Raw genomic sequence first — 22,500 nt, 5'->3', positions numbered from 1 at the left:
GACTTACAGACAGACAGACAGACAGACAGAGAGAGAGTAATTGTAAAGACAGACAGACAGACTTACAGACAGACAGACAGACAGAGAGTACTTGTAAAGACAGACAAACAGACTTACAGACAGACAGACAGACAGACAGACAGACAGAGAGTACTAAGACAGACAGACAGACTTACAGACAGAGAGGGAGTACTTGTAAAGACAGACAGACAGACTTACAGACAGACACAGAGAGAGTACTTGTAAAGACAGACAGACAGACTTACAGACAGACAGACACAGAGAGAGTACTTGTAAAGACAGACAGACATACAGAGAGACAGACAGAGAGAGAGTAATTGTAAAGACAGACAAACAGACTTACAGACAGACAGACAGAGAGTAATTGTAAAGACAGACAGACAGACTTACAGACACAGAGAGAGAGTACTTGTAAAGACAGACAGACAGACTTACAGAGAGACAGACAGAGAGAGAGAGTAATTGTAAAGACAGACAAACAGACTTACAGACAGAAAGACAGAGAGAGTACTTGTAAAGACAGACACACAGACTTACAGACAGAGAGAGAGTACTTGTAAAGACAGACAGACAGACTTACAGACAGAGAGAGAGAGAGTACTTGTAAAGACAGACAGACAGACTTACAGACACAGAGAGAGTACTTGTAAAGACAGACACACAGACTTACAGACAGAGAGAGAGTACTTGTAAAGACAGACAGACAGACTTACAGACAGAGAGTACTTGTAAAGACAGACAGACTTGTAAAGACAGACAGACAGACTTACAGACAGACAGACAGACAGAGAGTACTTGTAAAGACAGACAGAAGAATACCCACACCCACAACCACCACCCCCTCTCCGCCACCTCCTAACCCCCACCTCCCCCCTCCCATCACAAGAACTCCCCCCCCCCACCCACCCCACCCACCCCCCGGTCCTAAAACAACAACCACAAACAAACAAACAACAATAAACCGTCCCCCCAAGCTCTTTTTGCAAAACTTCCAATAATGAACAGGGTGTTGTTGTTTTTATATGGACACTGAACTTAGTTTAGTATTGTAACAAAGTACAGCAAAGAATGGTTTGTAAACTTTAAAAAAAAAAAAAAAAAAGTCATAAAAACTGCTGAATCCAACATCAACGTTCTATAAATGCCATTTCACAGAAGAAGAGAGAGAGAAAAAATAAAATAAAAAATAAATAAATTAAAAAAAAAAACATTACAAGTGTCCTTAGTCAACGAGAAAAAAATCGATTAGGTATATAAGATAAACGGTTTATTTGATGTCTTTCAGATAAAAAAAATATATAAAAATTTTTTATACCTCCCTGTCTTTCTATCTGTCTGTCACACTCACACACCAGAGAGAGAGAGAGTGGGAGAGAGTGTGTGTGTGTGTAAGAGAGAGAGAGAGAGAGAGAGAGAGAGAGAGAGAGAGTGTGTGTGTGTGTGTGTGTGTGTGAGAGAGAGAGAGAGAGAGAGAGAAGAGAGAGAGAGAACCGTAGATAAATAGTTTAATACTCTCTTTCAAGTCACTTTCATCACATTGACAGAACAGTTAGGTAGGTTGTTTATGGGTGGGGTGGGGTTTTTTGTTGTTGTTGTTGTTGTTGTTTTCCTTAAACGCTCTTAGCCACCCACCCACCCACACGCACACACACACACTCATCTCCCCCCATCCACACACACACACACACACACACACACACACCTCATCCCTCACCCCCCTCCACACACACACACACTACCCCCTCCATCTCTGCCCAACCCCTACCTCACCCCTTCCAACAAAATCCCGCCCCAAATCTCACCCCACGGTGCCGCCCCCCCCACCCCCCCCCGCCCCCTCCCAGCCCCCTCAATCCTCCCCCCCCCCCTCCCCAACCCCCCATCCCCCTAACCCCACCCCTCAAAACTCCCCTTTCCTTGTGACGACTGCTCAAAGTCACAAAGTCTGCCACCGCCACCACCACCACCACCACCACCAACCAAACGACCACCACCACCACCACCACGGATACCAACCATCACGGTATCTATGGTACCATCAGCAAACCACCACCACCACCACCACCACCCACCCTACCTACCTACCCCGCCTACCAACCAGTACCACCACACTGCCCGCGCTAAGTCCGCGGTACAAGGACAAGACAGACAGTAGTAGTAGCAGCAGTAGCAGCAGCAACCATCACGGGCAGGGTGGGGGAGGGGAGGGGAGGGATGTATTAGGAGGCCAGTGGGGGAGGGGGGGGGGGTAAAGGGGGAGGAAGGGGGTTGGGGGGGGGGGAGGTAGAAAGAACCAACGAGTTATATGATTCGGGAAGGTAGTAGTAGTAGTAGGAGTTACGTAGGAGGGGGTGGGTGGGTGAAAGGAGAGAGTAGTATTGTGAGAGGACGGGGGGGGGGGGGGGGAGGGGTGAGAGAGAGAGAGAGACAGAGACAGAGACACACAGACACAGACAGGTAAAAGAAAAAGAGCGAGCGAGCGAGCAAGCGAGCGACAACTGAGCGAGTGACTCGCGCACAGGGCTCGGGGGACGGAATGATGATGAGCCAGACACGAAACAGAAAACGAGACACAGTTCGGAACAGAAGGAGAGAGAGAGAGAGAGAGAGAGAGAGAGAGAAACGCGCCGACGAGACACGACGCGCCACGACGCGACGCACGCACGCAGCGCAGCGCAGCGCGCGAGGCGGCGTCTCAAGCGAAGCGGTGGTGGTGGTGGCGGCGGCGGCGGCTGTCTGTGGGTTGGTGGTACTGTCCTCAGTCTCGCGCCCGTCCCCCCCTCCCGCCCGCCCGCCCGCCCGACCTCTGACCCAGACAGACTGACCTACATTCAGTGGGCAGCGTGCCAGCCAGCCATCTATCCAGCAGACCGCCCCCCACCCACACCTCCCCTCTACCTCCTCCTCCTCCTCGTCCGTCTCACTAAAACCTTCCCCTCCACCTACCACCCACCCCCCTTCCACCCCCTCGTCCCGACATCCAGTTTTTTTACCTCCTGCCCTGTTCGCTCCACACACCTCCCCTCCCCCCTCCCCCTCCTTCTCCTCCTCCTCCTCCCCCTCTTCCTGCTGTGTACTGTCTGCTTGCCTGCTTGCTTCGCTCAGTGTGTGTGTGTGTGTGTGTGTGTGTGCGTGTGTGTGTATCTGTGTATGTGTGTGTGTGTGTGTGTTATGTCTGTGAATGTGTGTGTTAGCGTGTGTGCGTGAGAGAGAGAGAGATTTGTTGAAGGTAAGGGACGTGGAGGGCGGTGGTGGAGGGAGTGATGGAGGAGGTTGAAATGGGGGAGGGGGTAAGGTAGAAGGTCGTTACGTCTGGGGAGAGTGAGGGGGGGGGGGATGCTGGGGGTGGGGGGCGGAGGTGGGAGGGGGGGGGCAGAGGGTTATCAGTAGGAGGGAGGAAAGTTGTCAATGTGTTGTTGTTGTTGTTGTTGTTGATGTTGTTGTGGAAGTGTGTGTATGGATCAGGGGTGGGGATGGGATGGTGCGTGTGTGTGTGTGTTCTGTGGTGTGTGTGTGTGTGTGTGTGTGTGTGTGTGTGTGTGCGTGTGTATGTGTGCGTGCGTGTGTATATGCGTGTGTGTGTTGTGTGTGTCTGAGTGTGTGTATTGTCTGAGAGAGAGAGAGAGAGAGAGTGTGTGTGTGTGTGTGTGTGTGTGCTCGCTTGTTTGCTTGCGTGTACGTGCGTGACTGTGTGTGCGTGCATGTACATGTATGTGTGTGTGTGTGTGTGTGTGTGTGTGTGTGTGTGTGTGTGTGTGTGTGCATGTACGTGTACGATTGTGTGTGTGGGTGTGCATGTATGTATGTGTGTGTGTGCGTGTACGTGTGTGTGGGTGTCCCGCCAGAGGAAAAGTGAAGGAGGGGGGGGGGGGAGGGGAGGATAGGATGGAGGCTCTGTGTCTGTCTCTCTGTCTGTCTGTCCGTCTACCCGCTCCGATCCATAACAACTGCTGGAGGAGCGAGCTCCTTTCACTTCTAGTCAGTCTTCCATGATGGGACCGACCCACACGCCTACGGACTAGGCCTGCATGTCTGCCTGGGGTGGGACATCCCCCCCACCCCCCACCACCCCTCCCGGGCCCCCCACCACACACACACACACACACACCTCTCCACTTGCTCTGGCTGCATACATCCGTAACTCTTGCTGCGATCGTCTGTGGGGGGGGGGGGAGAGGTGTAGGTGGTGGGAGAAGAGGGGGGGGGGACTGACAGACTGACTTCTAATGGTTGTGATGGGGGTTGGGGGGAAGGGGGGGGGGGTGGCATGCTTTCATGTTGCGTGTCTGTGGGTTTCTTGTCCTCTCTCTCTCTCTCTCTCTTTCTGTGTGTGTGTATCTGTCTGTCTATTCAGCCAGTCCATCAACGATCTGTGTGTGTGTGTGTGTGTGTGTGTGTGTGTCTCGTTATCAAACACTTTTCTCGGTCTGTCTGTCTTTCTCTCTCTCTCTCCCCTCCCTCCATATGTGTTAGTTCACTCGCTACTCCTCTTTACAGTGGTGGGTCATCAAAACCTCTGTGTGTGTGTGTGTGTGTGTGTGTGTGTGTGTGTGTGTGTGCGTGTAACCAAGTTCGAAAACCTGTGTGTGTGTGTGTGTGTGTGTGTGTGTGTGTGTGTGTGTGTGTGTGTGTGCAACCAAGTTCGAAAACCTGACAAACTACACATGAACAACACCGGCCATGGAGTGTTGCATTACGTAAGCCGACAATACCTGATTGCTTCCCTTGATTCCACATCTGTGGGCGGTGTGTGTGTGTGTGTGTGTGTGTTGGAGAGAGAGAGAGAGAGAGAGAGTGTGTGTGTGTATGCGCGCGCATGTGTCTGTATGTGCGAGAGAGAGAGAGAGAGAATGAGATAGAGAGAGCATGAGCGTGTATGTGTGTGTGGGGGGGGGGAGGGGGGGGGAAGGAATGGGGGCGGAGGGGAGAGAGAGAGAGAGACAAAGAGACAGACAAAGAGCTAAAGCGCATGCAAATATGTATGCATGCGTGCGCACGTGAAATATAATTGTCTTCTTCCTCCACCACACGATTATTATTCATTTTCTTCACTTTATTTGTATCTCAGCTTAGTTTCGTTCCAAACTCGTGTATGTTCACGTCTTAACTTCTAGTTATGATGACATCCGTCACATATTCAGTATGTACATGTTATCAGGACAGGACTTTCTGTAAGATTTTCTTGTTGTCCTGTTCATCGATATCTGTGCTGTATTGTGACATGTTCCAAATAAAATACTGTTTAAACCAATTTTTTTTTTTTCAAACATTTTTTATTCAATTTTTACATTATTAAACACATACAAACATACACTAGTAACTATACATACAGACACAGACATAGACATACACACACACACACACACACAGAGAGAGAGAGAGAGAGAGAGAGAGAGAGAGAGAGAAACAAAAAGAAGTACTACTACCACTACTACTACTACTACTACTAAATAATAATAATAATAATAATAACACAACCACAAGAACATGCTGGCCAAGATCAATGAATCAAGATCAAATATAAGGTCGCCGGGCGCAGTCTAAGGAATCTGATAAATTGTAAATATAATTGTCGAGGCGGAGAGGAAAGTGAACAACCACCTGGGCTAGAGATTGTTCAGGCTTCAGTTTCCCTCCTCTCTGCTTAGAATATATTATTTCTCACTCATCCAGGTATGTATTCCAGAGAGTAACATCACTGACTTATTTTTGAAACAAAAAGTTAGTTTCATAGAAATGCTGCTGTAAAATAAGAAAAATAGATAAATGAACAGTGAAAAAAAATGGAAATCCAACCTCAAAATACCTACAATGTTTAAGCACTGATTTATTTTTAGAACAAAAATCAACTTTCACAGTACTGTAAATCATCAAAAACAAAGAAAAAACATAAAACAAAAAATAAAAAAAACAACGAAAAAACATATAAAAAAAAACAAACAAACAAAACAACCCAACCAATAGGTCTGTAAACTGTTTTCAACTTTGTTCTTCTTTTCATTTGTTTTGTCTTATTTTGTTTTAAACACTTTTCTTGTAATAATGGTTTGTTCATAGCAAAGTCCAAAGGAAAAGTATTAAAAAAAAATTAAAAAATTAAAAAAATTTAAAAAAAAAAAAAAAAAAAAAATATATATATATATATAAGGAGGGCAGGCAGTTTAAACAAACCGAAATCAGCACACGCTGTATGTTAAGGCCACTTTTTGACAAAACGTCAAAACTCTCAAACCACAGAGTAGTCACAAAATAAATCTCTGTATGAAGACAAATGTTGTGTTGTTGTTTTTCCTGATTCGCAGTTTAGGTGGTGCACAGTGGCAAATATTGTTGATTTCAGATGCTGGTTTTGCATGTCTGTCTGTATGTATTAAATGTTAAACTCGAATAAAATTAAAAATAAATAAATAAATAAATAAATAAATAAATAAATAATCAACCCCCCCCTCCCCCCAAAAAAAAAAGAATATAGCATCTTTTAACAGAACATGCCAAACAAACAAAAATTGTAAGCTGTAAACAAGACAGAATCTACTGATAGAGAAAAAAAAAAAAAGAAAAAAAAATGGGTAGGGGGGTGGAGGGGGGGGGGGGGTTGGGACTGATGTGTCATGAATCCATTTCTGTGCTTCCAGTTTGGGCTTCATTTACTGGATGTCAGTCGTTTTCCATACATCAGACTTTCAAATAAGTCTGGCACCGGCGCCACCGCCACTGACACCGCTGCAACGCTTCTTTCACGCTGCAGACCACTGCAGACATGCCCACACACAGAAAAGGTAACGTATGCAACATTCCAGAAGTGTGGCGCACTTATCTCCACTCATCTAACCTCACCACAACCATCGCCCTATCTATTTTCTTTCTGTTTAAAGTCTTTAGGTGTTTTTTTCCCTGCATACTGACAACTTTATACACTGATTGAAAACTGATATATATATATATATATATATATATATATATATATATATATATATATATATATATACACACATATATATACACATATATATATATTTATACATACATACATACATACATACATATATATATATATATATATATATATATATATATATATATATATATATATATATATATATATATATGTATACATACATGTTGTGCAGTATACTGTTGATAACAGCTCTTGCAGAAAAGTATGTGTGTGTGTGTGTGTGTGTGTGTGTGTGTGTGTGTGTGTGTGTGTGTGCTCATGCGTGCATGTGTGTGTGTGCATGTGTGTGCGTGTGTGTATGCCTGTAGCACACACACACTACACTTGCACAGAAATTATATATCAATGTTACTATGCTGTACTTGAAATTGCCAGTTGCAATCATTTTGCCTGTTATCTTAACGACCAGTTTACAACATTAATCTGTTCACTGTGTTGGTCAGATAAATTTGATTTCTTCCACGACCTGATCAGCTGACTGAAGTACAAAGTCTGCTCTAACGCAGAAATATATATAGATACAGATACAGATATAACATAAAAACTCAGCCATTATCACTCCCCCTCACCTCTCAGATCGACATCGTCTGCGGCCATTATCATGTCATATCATGTCGGATTACCTTTACCAAACAAACTCAGCAATTACTCATCGATATACATATCTATTCGCCTAGCCTGTAAATCATCTGACGGGCGCAATAGCTGAGTGGTTAAAGCATTGGACTGTCAATCTGAGGGTCCCGGGTTCGAATCACGGTGACGGCGCCTGGTGGGTACAGGGTGGAGATTTTTACGATCTCCCAGGTCAACATATGTGCAGACCTGCTAGTGCCTGAACCCCTTTCGTGTGTATATGCAAGAAGAAGATCAAATACGCACGTTAAAGATCCTGTAATCCATGTCAGCGTTCGGTGGGTTATGGAAACAAGAACATACCCAGCATGCACACCCCCGAAAACGGAGTATGGCTGCCTACATGGCGGGGTAAAAACGGTCATACACGTGTAAGCCCACTCATGTACATACGAGTGAACGTGGGAGCTGCAGCCCATGAACGAAGAAGAAGAAGAAGAAGATAAATCATCTGCAAAGTCCAATCATTTCTCTCTTTTTTTTTTTTTTTTTTGACTCACTTGTGTAAACAAAGTGAGTCTATGTTTTAACCCTGTGTTCGGTTGTGTGTGTGTGTCTGTGTGTCCGTGGTAAACTTTAACATTGACATTTTCTCTGCAAATACTTTGTCAGTTGACACCAAATTTGGCATAAAAATAGGAAAAATTCAGTTCTTTCCAGTCATCTTGTTTAAAACAATATTGCACCTCTGAGATGGGCACAAAAAAATAAAAAAGAAGCCTAATTATATGCAAACTGCATTTACTGTTATATTTATATTTTTTGTATTCTCTAAACTTGGCACTTTGACCTCTTATTCTGACACAACAACAAGAGGAGTCATTATTATCATTTTTTGTTCAAACAGGAACTTCTTTTGCTAAGCATGGAATTTTTATTTATTTTGCAAACGTTTTGGTGCAGATAGTAAAAAAGGGAAATCACTCTGTAATTAATGCTAGGGGACTTAATTTATCACGAGTCTTGAAGGCCTTGCCTCTCTTGTTTTTTTGTTTTTTTTTGTTTTTTTTTCTTGCTTACATTGCATGAATTCACCTTTTCCAGAGTTAACCCCACCAGAACGGTCGATGCAACACTGGAGACAAAAAAAAACAAAAAAACAACAACAAAAACCACAACCAAAGACATACGAGTGTATTTCGGGAAAACAAACAGCAGCTGACCACATGCGATGGCTTCTGCGTCCTTCTATTTAACGACGCCCTGATCTGGCAGTTATAGTGGCCATGTCCTGCTGATGTTTTTTGGTGTGGTTTTTTTTTTTTTTTTTTGGTTTTTTTCTGTTTTTCGTTTTGTTTGTTTGTCCCCTCTCTCTCTCCCACATTCCATCAGATGTAACAGCACCCCCCTCCCCCCCAAAAAACCCCCCCGAAATGCCAGATATGGATGTGAAGGTGGGGTTTGCTGGAGACATTGACATATTGACGTACAACTCTCCTTACAGGTCTGGGATTATGGCCTGGCATGGATCTTTTCCCTGGTCAAATTAGGTCTGTGATGTCGCCGAACGGACCCTGCGTCATATCTCTCTGCCTGTTGGGAATCAATGGCAGCTGTCTCTTTCTCTGCCTTTCCTGTCTGTGTTTAAATGACAGCTGTCTGTTTGTCTTCCTGTCTGTTCATCTTCCTATATTTAAATGAAGCTATTTTGAAAGCTGTCTGTTTCTCTATCTTCCCCTCTGTGTTTAAATGACATCTGTCTGTTCATCTTCCTGTCTGTGTTTAAATGACAGCTGTCTGTCTGTCTTCCTATGTTTAAATGAAGCTATTTTGAAAGCTGTCTGTTTCTCTATCTTCCTGTCTGTGTTTAAATGACAGCTGTCTGTTCATCTTCCTGTCTATGTTTAAATTAAGCTATTTTGAAAGCTGGTTCCCTATCTTCCTGTCTGTGTTTAAATAACAGCTGTCTGTCTTCCTATGTTTAAATGAAGCTATTTTGAAAGCTGTCTGTTTCTCTATCTTCCTGTCTGTGTTTAAATGACAGCTGTCTGTTTCTCTATCTTCCTGTCTGTGTTTAAATGACAGCTGTCTGTTTGTCTTCCTGTCTGTGTTTAAATGAAGCTATTTTGAAAGCTGTCTGTTTCTCTGCCTTCCTGTCTGTGTTTAAATGACAGCTGTCTGTTTGTCTTCCTGTCTGTGTTTAAATGAAGCTATTTTGAAAGCTGTCTGTTTCTCTGCCTTCCTGTCTGTGTTTAAATGACAGCTGTCTGTTCATCTTCCTGTCTATGTTTAAATGAAGCTATTTTGAAAGCTGTCTGTTTCTCTGCCTTCCTGTCTGTGTTTAAATGACAACTGTCTGTTTGTCTTCCTGTCCATGTTTAAATGAAGCTATTTTGAAAGCTGTCTGTTTCTCTATCTTCCTGTCTGTGTTTAAATGACAGCTGTCTGTCTGTCTTCCTGTATATGTTTAAATGAAGCTATTTTGAAAGCTGTCTGTGTCTCTGCCTTCCTGTCTGTGTTTAAATGACAGCTGTCTGTCTTCCTGTATATGTTTAAATGAAGCTATTTTGAAAGCTTTCTGTTTCTCTATCTTCCTGTCTGTGTTTAAATGACAGCTGTCTGTTTGTCTTCCTATGTTTAAATGAAACTATTTTGAAAGCTGTTTCTCTGTCTTCCTGTCTGTGTTTAAATGACAGCTGTCTGTTCATCTTCCTGTCTATGTTTAAATGAAGCTATTTTGAAAGCTGTCTGTTTCTCTATCTTCCTGTCTGTGTTTAAACGACAGCTGTCTGTCTTCATGTCCATGTTTAAATGAAGCTATTTTGAAAGCTGACTGTTTCTCTATCTTCCTGTCTGTGTTTAAATGACAGCTGTCTGTTTGTCTTCCTGTCTGTGTTTAAATGACAGCTGTCTGTCTGTCTTCCTGTCTATGTTTAAATGACAGCTGTCTGTCTGTCTTCCTGTCTATGTTTAAATGAAGCTATTTTGAAAGCTGTTTCCCTATCTTCCTGTCTGTGTTTAAATGACAGCTGTCTGTTCATCTTCCTGTATATGTTTAAATGAAGCTATTTTGAAAGCTGTCTGTTTCTCTGCCTTCCTGTCTGTGTTTAAATGACAGCTGTCTGTTTGTCTTCCTGTCTGTGTTTAAATGAAGCTATTTTGAAAGCTGTCTGTTTCTCTGCCTCCCTGTCTGTGTTTAAATGACAGCTGTCTGTTTGTCTTCCTGTCTGTGTTTAAATGAAGCTATTTTGAAAGCTGTCTGTTTCTCTTTCTTCCTGTTTCTGTTTAAATGACAGCTGTCTGTTTCTCTATCTTCCTGTCTGTGTTTAAATGACAGCTGTCTGTCTTCCTGTATATGTTTAAATGAAGCTATTTTGAAAGCTGTCTGTGTCTCTGCCTTCCTGTCTGTGTTTAAATGACAGCTGTCTGTCTTCCTGTATATGTTTAAATGAAGCTATTTTGAAAGCTTTCTGTTTCTCTATCTTCCTGTCTGTGTTTAAATGACAGCTGTCTGTTTGTCTTCCTATGTTTAAATGAAGCTATTTTGAAAGCTGTCTGTTTCTCTGTCTTCCTGTCTGTGTTTAAATGACAGCTGTCTGTTCATCTTCCTATATTTAAATGAAGCTATTTTGAAAGCTGACTGTTTCTCTGCCTTCCTGTCTGTGTTTAAATGACAGCTGTCTGTTTGTCTTCCTGTCCATGTTTAAATGAAGCTATTTTGAAAGCTGACTGTTTCTCTGCCTCCCTGTCTGTGTTTAAATGACAGCTGTCTGTCTTCCTGTCTGTGTTTAAATGAAGCTATTTTGAAAGCTGTCTGTTTCTCTGCCTCCCTGTCTGTGTTCAAATGACAGCTGTCTGTTTGTCTTCCTGTCTGTGTTTAAATGAAGCTATTTTGAAAGCTGTCTGTTTCTCTGCCTCCCTGTCTGTGTTTAAATGACAGCTGTCTGTTTGTCTTCCTGTCTGTGTTCAAATGACAGCTGTCTGTTTGTCTTCCTGTCTGTGTTTAAATGAAGCTATTTTGAAAGCTGTCTGTTTCTCTGCCTTCCTGTCTGTGTTTAAATGACATCAGTCTGTTTGTCCATGTTTGAATGAAGCTATTTTGAAAGCTTTCTGTTTCTCTGCCTTCCTGTCTGTGTTTAAATGACAGCTGTCTGTTTCTCTATCTTCCTGTCTGTGTTTAAATGACATCTGTCTGTCTGTCCATGTTTAAATGAAGCTATTTTGAAAGCTGTCTGTTTCTCTATCTTCCTGTCTGTGTTTAAATGACAGCTGTCTGTTTGTCTTCCTGTCTGTGTTTAAATGAAGCTATTTTGAAAGCTGTCTGTTTCTCTGCCTTCCTGTCTGTGTTTAAATGACAGCTGTCTGTTCATCTTCCTGTATATGTTTAAATGAAGCTATTTTGAAAGCTGTCTGTTTCTCTATCTTCCTGTCTGTGTTTAAATGACAGCTGTCTGTTCATCTTCCTGTCTATGTTTAAATGAAGCTATTTTGAAAGCTGTCTGTTTCTCTGCCTTCCTGTCTGTGTTTAAATGACAGCTGTCTGTTTGTCTTCCTGTCTGTGTTTAAATGACAGCTGTCTGATTGTCTTCCTGTCTGTGTTCAAATGAAGCTATTTTGAAAGCTGATTGTTTCTCTGCCTTCCTGTCTGTGTTTAAAAGACAGCTGTCTGTTTGTCTTCCTAGGTTTAAATGAAGCTATTTTCAAAGCTGTCTGTTTCTCTGCCTTCCTGTCTGTGTTTAAATGACAGCTGTCTGTTTGTCTTCCCGTCTATGTTTAAATGAAGCTATTTTGAAAGCTGTTTCCCTATCTTCCTGTCTGTGTTTAAATGACATCAGTCTGTTTGTCCATGTTTGAATGAAGCTATTTTGAAAGCTTTCTGTTTCTCTGCCTTCCTGTCTGTGTTCAAATGACAGCTGTCTGATTGTCTTCCTGTCTGTGTTTAAATGAAGCTATTTTGAAAGCTGTCTGTTTCTCTGCCTCCCTGTCTGTGTTCAAATGACAGCTGTCTGTTTGTCTTCCTGTCTATGTTTAAATGAAGCTATTTTGAAAGCTGTCTGTTTCTCTGCCTTCCTGTCTGTGTTCAAATGACAGCTGTCTGTTTCTCTGCCTTCCTGTCTGTGTTTAAATGACAATAGTCTGTTTGTCTTCCTGTCTATGTTTAAATGAAGCTATTTTGAAAGCTGTCTGTTTCTCTGCCTCCCTGTCTGTGTTTAAATCACAGCTGTTTGTTTTTCTATCACCCTGTATGTCTGTGTTTAAATGACAGCTGTCTGTTTCTCTGTCCACCTGTGTTTAAATGACACCCGTCTGTGTTTAAATGACAGCTGTCTGTGTTTAAATGACACCCGTCTGTGTTTAAATGACTGCTGTCTGTGTTTAAATGACGCCCGTCTGTGTTTAAATGACACCTGACACCCATCTGTGTTTAAATGACACCCGTCTGTGTTTAAATGACAGCTGTCTGTGTTTAAATGACACCTGTCTTTTAAACACCTGTCTGTGTTTAAATGACACCTGTCTGTTTCTCTGTTTTTCCTTCTGTATAAAAAAAAAAAAATGACACACCTTCCTGTTTATATAAAGGCACAACATTACAAGGTCATAACCTAAATAAAACTTGAACAACAATTCAAAGAATACAGTATGTGAAAAATGGTGATGAAAACAACAAACATAAAACAAAACAAGAGAGGCAAGGCCTTCAAGGCTCACTTGTGATAAATTAAGTCCCCTAGCATTAATTACAGAGTAATTTCCCTTTTTTACTATCTGCACCAAAACGTTTGCAAAATAAATAAAACTTCCATGCTTAGCAAAAGAAGTTCCTGTTTGAACAAAAAATGATAATAATGACTCCTCTTGTTGTTGTGTCAGAATAAGAGGTCAGAGTGCCAAGTTTAGAGAATACAAAAAATATAAATATAACAGTAAATGCAGATTGCATATAATTAGGCTTCTTTTTTTTATTTTTTTGTGCCCATCCCAGAGGTGCAATATTGTTTTAAACAAGATGACTGGAAAGAACTGAACTTTTCCTATTTTTATGCCAAATTTGGTGTCAACTGACAAAGTATTTGCAGAGAAAATGTCAATGTTAAAGTTTACCACGGACACACAGACACACACACACACACACACACAGACAACCGAACACCGGGTTAAAACATAGACTCACTTTGTTTACACAAGTGAGTCAAAAAAACAACAACACAGTCACAGTGTTACTGTTGTATCAGTTTTTGTAACCTTCCCCATGTTAATCACTTCCCCTCACTTTCAAAGTCAAACAGTTCCACACTTCCTAAGCTCCTTCCCTCTACTTTTGGCCGCCGTTCTTTCTCTGTCTCTGGACCTGGCGATTGGAATGAACTTCCTCTTTCGCGTCGTCAAGTCCCCACTCTCAAGCTCTTTCAAGTCTGGCCTTAAAACCCCACCTCTTCCCAAAACAGCCCCCCACCTTGCCTGCCCTTCCCGTCTTCAGTGTCTATTAGTTTTAGAGTTATGCATGCGTGTGAATGACTGGTGCGAAAGCGCTTTGGTTTGTCTCTGCACAAGATTCAGCGCTATATAGATATAATTATTATTATTATTACTTTTGCACAGAGTGTTTATCAACTCAAGGCTAAAACAATCATCTAAAATAAAAATCTTACACTGGCTGCAAAATATTTTGTATTTGTATTTTTGCATTTCTTTCTAGCACAACAGATTTCTCTGTGTGAAATTCGGGCTGCTCTCCCCCAGGGAGAGTGCGTCGCTACACTACAGAGCCACCTTTTTTTTTCTTTTTCTTTTTCTGCGTGCAGTTTTATTTGTTTTTCTTATTGGTTTTGTGGAATAAATAGACTTTGCTCAAAACTGGGGGACTCTAATATAAAATGCAGCTCTGACTCTCGCTTTGAGTCACTCCCACATATGTGTGTGTTAGTGTGTGTGTGTGCTTGTATGTGTATGTGTGTGTGTGTGTGTGTGTGTGTGTGTGTGTGTGTGTGTGTATGTGATGGTGTGTGCATGTGTGTGAGCGTGCATCCACGTGCATGTATGTATCACACTCCTTTTACGACAAGTAATACGATTCATGAGGAAGGTTATGTCATATAACTACCAATTACCTAAGTGCCTCTCTGTGTATTATGCATCTTGTGCTTTGCCTGTTGCTGCCTGTGGGACCATCTGTGCCCAAATGGCTCCCGTGTTCTCCGCAGCATGCATACATGTCCATCTATATGATATCGGTGTGCACACTGTCTGCTAGCTGGTAGTGAGTGGTACATATATATATATATATATATATATATATATATATATATATATATATATATATATATATGTATACATGACATGTACATATTATGTTTGTCTGCCTAAATGCCCATGCCATGTATATCATTACCACTGACAGGGTTCCTGGCTAAAATATCAGAGTGTGCCCCATTGTCTAACCCAGACTAAAAAGGAACAAAAAAATCGAAACAGAGAGAGAGAGAGACAGAGACAGACAGAGACAGACAGAGAGACAGAGAGTCGAGAGAGGGGTGATGTCAACTGTGAGTCAGTGACAGAATGGCACTGGGAGAGAGAGAGAGAGAGACAGACAGACAGACAGACAGACAGACAGACAGACAGAGACAGAGAGGGAGAGATATCATCAGAGAGCAAGAGGCAGAGACAAAGGTGAGAGAGAAAAGGAGTGGGTCAGACAGATCAGATACACAACATATTACAAATATGCAGTTTAGACACATGTACAACACACACACACACACACACACACACACACACACACACACACACACACACACAATGCATTCGACTAATATCACTCAAAGTGAAAAGACGTTAAATTAAAGAAAGAAGATATTCTCATTTACTTACTCACACGCGCACACACACACACACACACACACACACACACACACACACATTCATTCGTCTAATATCACTCAAAGTGAAAAGACGTAAATTATAAAGAAAGAAGATACTCTCACTCACACGCACGCACACACACACACACACACACACACACACACACACACACACACACACACATATATATATATATATATATATATATATATATATATTTGTTTCAATGACAGACAGATCTATTTGGTTAAATTCTAGAGAGAATGGACAGGCTCTGGAAGGTTAAAAAAAGAAGAAAAAAAAGAAGAAAAAAAAAAGAAGACAACCAATACAACCTATCCTTTCAAAAACCCAAGCAGCACACAGAGAGAGAGGGAAGGAAGGAATCAAGAGATGGTTAATCAATACTCTCTACCTGGCACAGGTCAGAAACACTGGTACTTCTTTTGGTAGCTGGGTGAACACCACAGCTGTAACTGAGTAACTATGCGTCACACATACCAAAAAAAAAAGGCAGATCTTAAGACTTTGAACAACCCCACACCCCTGAACACACACATCACACCCCACCACCCAAACACACACACACACACACACGCACACGCACACGCAAGCACGCATGCACACACATGCACACAGAGATGCCAACCCCTGTCAAGAGCTTACAGGAACTTTGGTAGGAACAATTTTAATCGGTAAAAGACACTCAGACTCTGAGCCACACCAGCAAACGGGCACTTTGGTAGGAACAATTTTAATCGGTAAAAGACACTCAAGACTCTGAGCCACATCAACAAACGGGCACTTTGGTAGGAACAATTTTAATCGGTAAAAGACACTCAGACTCTGAGCCACACCAGCAAACGGGCACTTTGGTAGGAACAGTTTGAATTGGTAAGACACTCAGACTCTGAGCCACACCAGCAAACAGGCACTTTGGTAGGAACAGTTTGAACTGGTAAAAGACACTCAGACTCTGAGCCACACCAGCAAACAGGCACTTTGGTAGGAACAATTTTAATCGGTAAAAGACACTCAGACTCTGAGCCACACCAGCAAACGGGCACTTTGGTAGGAACAATCTGAACTGGTAAAAGACACTCAGACTCTGAGCCACACCAGCAAACGGGCACTTTGGTAGGAACAATTTGAATTGGTAAAAGACACTCAGACTCTGAGCCACACCAGCAAACGGGCACTTTGGTAGGAACAATTTGAATCGGTAAAAGACACTCATGACTCTGAGCCACACCAGCAAACAGGCACTTTGGTAGGAACAGTTTGAACTGGTAAAAGACACTCAGACTCTGAGCCACACCAGCAAACAGGCACTTTGGTAGGAACAATTTGAATTGGTAAAAGACACTCAGACTCTGAGCCACACCAGCAAACGGGCACTTTGGTAGGAACAATTTGAATTGGTAAAAGACACTCAGACTCTGAGCCACACCAGCAAACGGGCACTTTGGTAGGAACAATTTGAATTGGTAAAAGACACTCAGACTCATGAGCCACACCAGCAAACGGGCACTTTGGTAGGAACAATTTGAATCGGTAAAAGACACTCATGACTCTGAGCCACACCAGCAAACGGGCACTTTGGTAGGAACATTTGAACTGGTAAAAGACACTCAAGACTCTGAACCACACCAGCAAACGGGCACTTTGGTAGGAACAATTTTAATCGGTAAAAGACACTCAGACTCTGAGCCACACCAGCAAACGGGCACTTTGGTAGGAACAATTTGAATTGGTAAAGGGGCACAGACGCTATTTGACAGAGACGCACCTTGATTCAGCCACGTTCTCTCTTGTTCGGGCAAACGATAAAAGCTGATTGGTCCACTCAATGATGTTCCAATGTTAGCACGCATGCGATTAACTGAGCATCATCACTGTGAGACCATGGTTGGGCAGTGACTGCCCTGGCCTCGTAAGATACGTCTACAGCGTCTGGGTAATGTTACAACAGGAAAGCATGTGACCATGCCATGATGCAGTCAAAACTGAACTCATCGGAACAATATCTACATGGCGTAACGTCGGAACAAACTGCGATCAAGTGGAACTAAATATGGCGAAATTCTAACAGAGAAAGGGAGAGACAAAGAGACAGAGAGAGAAATTGCTAGAGGCAGACAGACGGTGTTTGTTACACAGTGTGTGTGTGTGTGTGTGTGTGTGTGTGTGTGTGTGTGCGTGTGTGAGTGTGTCTGTGTGTGTCTGTATCACAGTGTATGTCTGTGTCTCCATTTATGTGTGCAGTGTGTGTGTTTTTCGTCGTTGTTGTTTCGTTTTGTTTTGTTTTTGGTGTGTGTGTGTGTGTGTGTGTGTGTGTTGTGTGTCTGTCTGTGTCTGTGTCTGTGTGTCGTTGTGTGTCTGTGTCACAGTGTGTGTCTGTGTCTGCATGTGTCTGTGAGTGTGAGTATCTCATCAATGTGTTCTGTGGGAGACAGTGACAGAGAGAGAAAGAAGAAAGAAACTACAAAGAAGGAAAGAAATACTGTAAACACAGATTGTGAGAGACAGACAAAACAGAAAGATGGACAAAATGGGACAGACAGACAGTGAGAGAGAGGTCGGGGGGGGGGGAGAGAGAGAGAGAAAGAGGAGAGAGAGAGAGGTGAGAGAGAGAGAGAAAGAGAGACAGACAGAGGAGAGAGAGAGAGAGAGAGAGAGAGAGAGACAGAGACTGAGAGAGAGAAAGGAGAGAGAGAGAGACAGGAGAGAGACAGACAGAGAGAGAAGAGACAGAGAGAGAAGAGAAAAAAAAATATACAGTAAACAAATGTGTTTTGGTAGAGAGAGAGAGAGAGAGAGAGAGAGAGAGAGAGGTGAGAGAGAAAGAGAAAGAGAGACAGACAGACAGACAGAGGAGAGAGAGAGACAGAGAGAGAGAGAGACAGGAGATACAGAGACAGAGAGAGACAGAGAGAAGAGACAGAGAGAGAAGAGAAAAAATATACAGTAAACAAATATGTTTTGGTATAGTACATCATATACTCCCATTCCCTTCACAAGTAGTATGACGCCAGGTCTCAACTCATCATCTGTCCTGTGCATTCTTTCATCGACCAAGTATACATGTATACATGTATCCAAGGGCAAAGCACTCGCTGAACTCAAACAGGCAGCATGACAAAACCTCAGCTCTTTGATCATTCCTCAAGATGATTCACTTTGATATCTCACACACACACACACACACACACACACACACACAACACACACACACACACACACACACACACACACACATACAACACACACACAACACACACACACACATACAACACACACACACACACACACACACACACACACACACACACACACACACACTAATGAAACTGAACACACACAAAAATCTCCACCAGCTATGATGCTAACTCAGTCAGTGCATGCGATCCACACAGCATCTGCTGCACAACCAATCACAGAAATGAGGTCTTGCCCTTAAGTTATATATATCGTGTTTGCCCTCACCATCGTTTAGACGAAGGAATGTTTAGACTATGAAGTATGATGAACACCTCCCACCCCCCCTCTCCCCTCCTACACCCCCCCCCCCCCAACAACCCCCAACCCCCCCACCCCCCACCTGACCAAACAAGATAAACTTCAACAATAAAAAAAAAAAAACGAATTAAAAGCAAACAAACAAAAATAATGAAAAGGAAAAGACATGTATGTGAGATGCTCAAGGAATCCGACGACAAAATACCCATGTATTCCTTTAGTTTAAACTGATGTGCCATTCCACTGTTCTTGCTTTGAAATTCTTGAGTGTGTGTGTGTGTGTGTGTGTGTTTCTATTACCCCCATTTTTTTTTTACGTGGCTAGAGCACCATTTTACTTAGAAAACACTCTGAGCAGGCCTTGTGTAAATTCATATCATTATTATCAATATCATTATCATCAGTTACAATTACATTATCAAAACAAAAACAAAATACTGTCATGATCTGATGGGCGCAATAGCCGAGTGGTTAAAGCGTTGGACTGTCAATCTGAGGGTCCCAGGTTCGAATCACGGTGACGACGCCTGGTGGGTAAAGGGTGGAGATTTTTACGATCTCCCAGGTCAACATATGTGCAGACCTGCTAGTGCCTGAACCCCCTTCGTGTGTATATGCAAGCAGAAGATCAAATACGCACGTTAAAGATCCTGTAATCCATGTCAGCGTTTGGTGGGTTATGAAAACAAGAACATACCCAGCATGCACACCCCCGAAAACGGAGTATGGCTGCCTACATGGCGGGGTAAAAACGGTCATACACGTAAAAGCCCACTCGTGTGCATACGAGTGAACGCAGAAGAAGAAGAAGAAGACTGTCATGATCTAAGTAATCCACAGACACCATACACTATCAGTATCAATTTCTAAATCCCCAAGTGAATAGTTGCAACTGCAGCCCCTCACAATAGTAACATAAGAATCAGCACTTTTCCTTTTCCCTTCACTTAGTTTTTACTTTTCATTTTATAAATCATAGAATTTATAAGAAGCAACAAAGATTAGTGTGAAAATTTTTTTTTTTTTTTCACCATTATCTAGCTGTGGAATTCAATATATCCAAATTACAATCCATTACAACAGAAATGTTAAAACTGGTACAACAAGAAGAGCAACAAAGTAAAAATAAAGAAAGACTGACTTTGGGGTGGGGGTGAATCTGAAAATACATGTATCATAATTCATATATATATATATATATATATATATATATATATATATATATATATATATATATATATATATGTACATAAACTGATATACAAACATGAATAGCATTAACAATAAGTTGAATAACAGTAGGAGCTCTGGTTTTTCATGATAACATCTCAAACTTTGTCCCAAAGACTAAAAGCTGACATTGTCAAGAATTCTCTCGAGTCAAAACTCAGATAAACTAAGCCTATCCCACAGTAAAATGCCACTCTGTGACCTTTACCTAAGTTTGATCAAGACTGGACAGAGGATCGTAAATGATAAAGATGTATAACGTTGAGCATCTTCGCTTTCAAATGGAAGACATAATTGAGCAAAAAGTGGCCAGCATCCAGACTATGCCCAAGACAAGTCATAAGAACAAAAAATATCTGGTTAAAAAAAGAATGTATACTTATCATATATTACTTAGTACTATACATATATATAATATTGGATTTTTCTTTGTAATTTCAGAAGACACGCACAGAATCTTGACCCAACTTCACCACTGTAAAATCTAAGCAGTAAATATCACTATCAGAAAAAGAAAAATGAAACTCGTCACACACATATACACACACACACAGAGTGACACACATTTGTCAGCAAAATCTCCAAAACTAGTAGTTACTGTAGTAGCAACTGGTGAGCTGAAGTTTTCAGCATCAATATAATATATAGATCTGCGTACATGCCTTCAAACATGTTACTTACTTTACAGGAATATATAGATCTGCGTACATGCCTTCAAACATGTTACTTACTTTACAGGAATAGTGTTAAAAATTTTAAAAAGTGTTATTCTTGGAACCTAAGAAGAAGAAAACAAAAAAATCAATGGTAAAATCTCTCAGCAGTGGCTGTGACATTTCTTCATACAATATCTATATATATGTATCATGGTATGAAAGAGAAGTCACAAAGTAGGTGTTTACTAATCACAACCTACAAGACAGATCTATATCATTAAAAGCATCAAGTTTCACCAAAGTTTGGTTTCTTGCAACAGTTTACTTTATGCTACAGTATTAGTACTAACAGATCCGCCTAGTTGTAGAACTTTAGTTTCAGTTTGACTTCTTTTTTTAAACATTTTTACCAGACCTGACCAAGACGAACAAAGTTTTATCACCTACGACTTAAGTCTGGCCATTTGACATTTATGTCCAGATTCCTCCAAGTCAGAAATGAGTACCAAACTTTATTTTGTATTCATTATTATCAGACTTTTGTCTAACAACCAAAGCAAGGGTACAGACAATCCGTGATAGTACACCACAAGTTACATGGTTTCTATTATGGTTTTACTAATGCCTAAGTAAAGTACCATCAACATCACTCTGACTTATTTTGATGATACATTGATAGTAATAACGATGATAATAAGGATAATGATATATACATAAAGAGAGAGATACATATCTATATGAGAGAGAGGGAGGGAGAGAGAGAGCGAGCGAGAGAGAGAGAGAGAAAGAGAGTGAGAGAGAGACAGAACTGCAGAGGAGACAACTGACAACTCAGACAAGTTATACTTACAGGGTCTTTAGACTTAGATCAGATGTCAATTAAAGAAATAATAAAATAAAAAAGTTAACACAGGTAAATAATTCTTGAGCTGTCTTGAACTGTTTTGACTTCAAGCATTTATATTGCCTTATTAATAAATTTATGTTGACAGCACTCTCTCTCTCTCTCTCTCTCTCTCCCCAACCCATCCCAAAGTATTCAATTAAAAATGAAATAAAAAGACAGAGAAAAAAACATAAAATAAACTGAAATTTATCATTAAAAAAAACAAAAAAAAACTAATGAATGCACCAAAAGAAGCAATGGTGTAATGATAAGATTTCAAGAACAAAAATATGTCAAACTTCATAATAATTTCATTCGTGTGGGGGAAAAGAGAGGGATATAATGACTGATTCACTGATCAGTGTCTGTCACAAACACACACACACACACACACACACACACATAATGACATACTCATGGACAGTGACATCACACACACACACACACATAATGACATACTCATGGACAGTGACATATAACACACACACACACACACACACACACACACACACACCACACACATACAAAAGACGTGCACAATGCACAAGCCAACATAAAATGCGTGTGAACACACACACACACACACACACACACACACTGGGACTAGTATTAGATAATTTACTGCTTTAGAATATAAAACTACAAGCTTCTTGTTTTTGTTTTACTTTTTAATCACTTGCAGTTGTGGTACTTAACTTCCAGCCCTACAACTACAGTGCTAGTATGCTACCACAAATTGTTTCTCCTATCCTTAATACGTATGCATTTTATGTCTTCTCCCTGTTTGT

The 22,500-nt window shown here is 41.5% G+C and overlaps 1 protein-coding gene across 2 annotated transcripts in view; it reads right to left on the bottom strand.

Moving 5' to 3' along the window:
- LOC143277837 (mothers against decapentaplegic homolog 3-like) overlaps positions 1-22,500 on the bottom strand; it is a 99,993-nt gene that overhangs the window by 76,974 nt on the left and 519 nt on the right. The window lies entirely within an intron of this gene.

Source organism: Babylonia areolata, chromosome 35 (assembly GCF_041734735.1).
Source record: "Babylonia areolata isolate BAREFJ2019XMU chromosome 35, ASM4173473v1, whole genome shotgun sequence".
NCBI lineage: Eukaryota > Metazoa > Mollusca > Gastropoda > Neogastropoda > Buccinidae > Babylonia > Babylonia areolata.
Note: the sequence above shows the minus strand (reverse complement) of the source record. Positions and strands in the feature narration are given on the sequence as shown.